Here is a 6314-nt window from a genome sequence, read left to right as displayed (position 1 = left end):
AGATTTATGTTAAACATGGAAAAAGTCTGATTGTCATGATATGTCCGCTTAAAATCACATACAAAAAGCAACCATAAACATAGCTTAGACACTCATTTTTTATAGACGCGAGGAAAAATATCATACGGGCTGTTAAACTTGGTATTAAGATGTGTTTTCGTCGATCAGATCACAAGTGGACAAGAGGGACACATTACGTTTACACTTGGTGTTTAAATCCGTCTCTTTTTGTCCATTTTCGACTGCTACTGAGGAGATGGTCTGTGGACGAGTCCCTCTCCTGTCATTTAATCATGAGCGAGAGTAATGACGGGTTTAAATGGACACTAACTAATATTATGTCAGAGTCCAATGCTTATGTTTTAAGTAAACGTTACATGTCCGTGTATATGTAAGAGCTTTCTCTGATATTGGTGAAAAAAGATCGCGCAACTTTCACACACTTGTAAAATGAAACGAAAGACGCACAGATCAGACGCTTTTATCAATGAAAGGCTAAAAATAACGCTGTACACCGTGTGTTTGTGCTAGAGGTCAGAAAAGATGAAAAACATTTATCTCAGTACCTCAGATTACATAAATGTGCGGAGAGACGGCGTGTGGCTGTTCGAACAGATTAAACCACATGCGTGGTCACACTAACAAGTGTTATGCATAACCATGCTATAGTTAGCCAAAGAACTATAAAACTTCAAGTTTACAACATAGACTGTATATAGATGTAAACGAATATGCTGAATTAACTGTGGAGAAGATAGAAAGCAGGCAACTTCTGTGTCCCTTGAGCCTCATGATCTTGGTAAACTATCAATACTCCAATATTGACTTTGGTCTTGATGTTTTTCCTGTCGCTTTATAATTGTTAATATTCTGAAATAAGACCGTCTTGATGACGTTTACCGCCTACACATGCAACCTCTGGAGGCTTCAGCTAGCGGCCAGCATTAGTGTACTCTGAAAGCGCGAAAGGCTTTCCTCGTCGGCGAATGTATTTCAAAGATGGAGGCACAACATGGATGCGCCATTCGAGCGACTCGACCGTATGTAGTCTAAATAGCAGATTCTACACTTACGAGAATACTTAGTGGGGTGGAAGTAATTACACACGAATGAGCACATACTTTTAAAAGAAAACATGGGTTTTTGCCAAGAATTAACTAAAAAAGTACACAGTGGAGCTTTAATAAGGGCTGTTTTCTTGTACAAAATTAAATATTTTAAGTTAAATGTATATAAACATAAATATTAATAAAAATAATAAGGGGAGACACCCTTAGCATTTGTCCGATGGCCCTGACGCGTAGGAACCAAAATATTTACCCCCAAAATATCCTTTGTCTGCTGTGTGATACTACTGCATTAATGCAGACATTAATGAAATCAGATGGTTGGAAAGCCAGTACATTTGTTAAATGCTTGATTTTCTGATTTAAAAAAAACATATGATCCATCAGTATTGTCATAAAAACGCATGGGTGCTTCGCCTCAAAACATGCCTGGACAAAATCAGAGACATGCTTTAATGCATGAGAACAATAGAGCACGGAGCGTGACAAGACTCCCGGAGCTTGTAAAGCAATTCATCTTTTATTTAGTTTAAAATAAATAGGTTTTAGTCTGTAATGTGGGTGCGATTTAAAGAAAGCGAATGAGAGTAGAATCCATGTGCGAAAAAGGTTTATTATAGTAAATCCCAAAAAGGGCCAGCAAACACATCCAGGCAGGGGCAATCCAAATCGTAATCCAATAACATGCAAAAGATCAGGGCAGGCAGCAAAACAAACAAAATCCAAAAGACAGGCACAGGTCAAAAACAGGCAGATACAGAACAAAATACAGGAAACAGCTTAAACAGACTAAACAGGCAAAGTAAGGCTAAGCAATTATTAGCAGTGTGTGAACAGAATCAAAGTGGCTTTATACAAAACAAACAGGAAGTGGGAAGTGAAACATGGTGATGATATTTCAAAATAAAAGCCGGAACAAAACAGGGTGTCAAAATAAAAGTCCTAATAACAAAAACAAACAGAACACAAGAAAACACAGAACAAAACCTTACATAGTCTTAAGAAAGTAGTATTGGTGGCCCCGGTACTTGTGGCATAGGGCATTGCTTTAACTATACACGTGCTGAATATTTTATTAGATAAATATGTGATATTACAAACAAAAGTTTACTTGCAAACATGAAAATACGCGCGGGCGCTTCACCTCGAAACATTGTAACGTGGGCTGCTTATACAAAGCAAGAGAGAGATGAATCCATGTGCAAGAAGGTTTATTGTAAAATCCACAAAGGGGCAGGCAAACGAATCCAACCAGGGTAATCCACCTCGAAACATGCCTAGTCCCATTTTTAATCGAAGACATGGTCCAGGAAACACTAAATCTAAGATAAACCTTTACTTTTTGTCAAAGTGGACAGAATTACCATAATGGTTTTAAAAACATAGTGACTCAAAACATCCCGCTGTGAGGGAATACAGGCTGTGGGTATGGGGAGACTCCAGAGACCCCGGTCGTAAAAATGACAGCCGGAAGGAAAAATCTCTGTACAACTTTTCCGCCAAAAATTCAAAAATACTTTGATTGACACACCAAGAAATATGACAAATAATTGCGTGACAATAACCAGACACAAAAAGGAATGACTCATTTGATTGACAAGTCGTAAAATGACGTCATTTGGACCTCCGGCTCAACACCATAAAAACGTCACTCAAATCTATACAGCGCATACAATTTTTGATTGGTAGGTATGGGTGGAGGTATAAGTCAGATGATTGACAGATTGACAGATGTTGGTGAATCACAACTACTTATGTGGCAGGTGACATTAACAAGACCAAGCAATGAATGAATGAACGATAATACATGCTTTAAATAGGCAGAGGTAACAAGGATAATCAAACATGGTAATCAGACATGTGCAACCAATCCGGAATAATAGCTTGTTTGAGATGCAGCTCGCCTCGCCTGAAATTTAGAAGAGAGCAGGTGGCTGCAGTGAGGGGAGGAGTAAAAAAGCAAAGGCAGAGATCATGTTCACATATTTTATTGAAATGGATGCAACCCAAACACCAATAAATGCATTTACATGCAAGATGTTGCATAAGATGTTTATAAGGTGAATCAACTAAAGTGAACTGTTCATTGATGGAAAAGGCTAATTAGTAAATGTTGGGATGTATAAATCTAACTCTAGTGATGATACAAATTATTTTCTGTGGTGTAAAAAGCAGTCATCAGCTGACATCCCTGGGCCAATGAACATTAAGCTTTGTCGCCAGCAAGTCTTTTTCATTGTGCTTTTTGTCAATGCAGTCGGTGGAGAGCAACTTCGTGAGTGTTTTTTTGGCACATGTCAGCATGACATCAGAGCAAGTCAGACGTAACCGTTTTCTCAATATGCGTTCTTGTCCATACTTGTGTTGTAGACTTGTGAAGCGTCATCAGTCGCAGAAGTACTGTTCCAATTTCAAGTTCACATCAGGTCAAGTTCACATAACATGCAAAGCTCGTCACAAAATTTATGTAGCCCATCATGTGTGGCTCGTCATTTCAAAATATGTGTTTTGCACGTCATGTGGACCTATGTACTTCACACACGTCAAAATACAAGCATGCTGCAGACTCTTTGAAGGGATTTGAAATAAGAGACGTTCGCATTTGCCAGATACTCGCTTAATCTCATCAGAGTTTAGTGTTACGTTAGTGTTTGTGAGTATTTGTGAGTGTCTCTTTTATCATAAATCCGTTTGACGCGTATGCAGCAGGCACACATTTTGACAAGACACATGCTGCACATGGTTCACATGACGCATTGAACACATATTTTGAAATGACGAGAAAGGTAAAAATTGCCATTCCACTATATGCATTAGGAGAGGAGGCTATAGGGGTGTACAATTCACTGACTATTGACACAGAAGGGGAGAATGCAACAATGGAGAGAAGATAACAGCACTAGAAAGTACAGCTTGCTGCCCAAAAAAGAATGTTGTGTTTGAAAGGCGGCAGTTTTGGGCTTCCCCCTTGCTGTATTCAATCACCATAGGTAAGTACCTCAATGATCTAAAACATAAGAGTAAAGACTGTAAGTTGGCTCAATGGAATCTGACATGATAAGAGACAAGATTGTGTTTAGCCCTACCGATCATTACCTGAAAGAGAGACTCCTCAGAGAAGTCAATCTGACACACAGACAAAACATAAAAGACACGTTACAATCGACTCATTATTTATTGGGGCAGTAGAACTGAAAGATAAAACTAACTCTTTGGAAAAAGCAAGCCACGCAGACATAGATATAGGAGAAGTCACAGTGAAGTTCAAACTGGACTTGGGGGCAGAAACAAATATCCTCCCGATGGACATCTATTGATCTCTGAAGGGAGCAGCGCTGCTGCATCCGACCTCAACCATGCTAGTGGATACAGATGGACAAAACTAAAGCCAGAAGGTGTGACCAACCTACAGTGCATCACACACAAATTGCAAGTTTGCTAACCTTTCTACATCACTGGACATTCATCAATCAACACCTTGTAAGGAAGCATGTAAGAGGATGCAGTTGCTAAATAAAGCTGAGACTATCAGAACCAAGCATCCTACCTCTAAGGATCCAACAGTCTTCAAGATCTTGGTCACATACATGTGGATTCAAAAATAGTCCCGGTCATACATGGCTGCGGATAAATTTCCTTAGCAGTGATGAGTAAATTGAAAAGCACACTGGACAGCTATTGCAGGCAGATGTCATAGCGCCAATCACCCAGCCCACACCATGGGTTAACAGCCTTGTCATCACTGAAAAAGAATGGCACATTAAGAGTACGCCTGAATCCCTATTACCTGAATAAAGCCGTTCTTCGTCAACACTTCTCTAGTCTCTCTATATGTTCTGTGTAGATGTCACAGGGTGCCTATTGTAGGGCGGAACCAAAAGTGGTGGAGATTGGTTCCGCCTGAAGATGGTTTCCTGCCAGACCTTCTTTCACAAACACTCTTTACTTCCTGGTTGTCTGGGGCAACACAATCTGGGCTTACAAGAAACAGGTGTGCGGATTTAAGAGTGGCAGTTGTGATTGGAGGAAGAATGAAGAGGAGACAGATAAATAGGCCCATAGAAACACAGTATGGGCACGGTTGACGAGAGAGTTGATTTTTGGGGCAAGCTCCGCTCCGCCAAGGGCGGAATAAACACCCCCTCATTAGAAGGCGCCGTTGATCCGGGGATCGCTAAAGCGAGCGGAAAGAAGATGGCTGAAGGAGCCGAAAGAAAGGAGTGGAGGTCGTTTTATTAAAGAAGCACCACAGAAGAGGACGCGAGAACCAGTGGTTCGTTTTGCCCATTGGGCTTGTTGTGCTGACTGGGTTCATTGTTTACGGTGGTTGCTGTCGTATGTGGTGGTGAAGTAGATACTGTGCTGCTGTGGCGTGCAGACGGAGGATTAAATGAGACGCGAGTTGGAAACGGAAGAAGAGGAGAACTCGTTGGCTGAGTATATTGAAAGTTATTGATCCTGTGAGAGTATTGACATGCATATCCTCAGTGAAATTGTTGGATAAATCCGACTGGATTACATGCAACAAGAAAGAGATTAGCCCGTGTGGATACCACGGAGACCAGGAGAGGGAGTGTGACAACTTACCGTGAGTACAAGGAATGTACAGTTGGATGTATTTATTGAGAGTACATTGTTTTATGTGTGTGTAAGCCCCAAGCGAAGGAAGATAGCGGCCCTATCACGGAGCAGAGTGGTGGGCGAGCCGGCAGTGCAGCATTATAAGGAAGGAGGATCATTGCAATAGCTACTTTCAACCATCAGCCTTCGATTACAACGCCCCGCCGGCCCACAGCCGACTCCGGGAAGATCTTGGCCTGACCTTACTATTTGTCACTTGAAGTTTGTTGTGGGTGAGTCTTGACTTTGCTGAGTGTGTACACTTGATGTCGTGCAGTGTCGTGCTGTGTATCTGTTGTCAGGAGCCATTATAGTGAGTCGGCCTTGAGAGAAGACGCCGTGCGGTGGGCGAAGTGCTTTTAAATCATATGCTGTGCAGTGATTCAGTGTGGAGACAGGCGTGGCATCAAGAGCCCCTGTTGTGGAGATAGTGAAGTCGGTGGTGGATTATACAGAAGACCTAGACCTTTGCGTGAGTAGAGATTCGAGTGCTGATGTATATGTGAAGGAAAGCCCAGTGTGTGTAGAAGTGTAGCGTGTAGTAACCTGTCTGTCACAGAGCCTCTTCAAAGGTGCGCCCCTGTCCAGATCTCTGGAGCTACACGTACGGAGAGGCGAGGGCAGCGT

The sequence above is a fragment of the Misgurnus anguillicaudatus genome, chromosome 25 (genome assembly GCF_027580225.2).
Source record: "Misgurnus anguillicaudatus chromosome 25, ASM2758022v2, whole genome shotgun sequence".
NCBI lineage: Eukaryota > Metazoa > Chordata > Actinopteri > Cypriniformes > Cobitidae > Misgurnus > Misgurnus anguillicaudatus.
Note: the sequence above shows the minus strand (reverse complement) of the source record.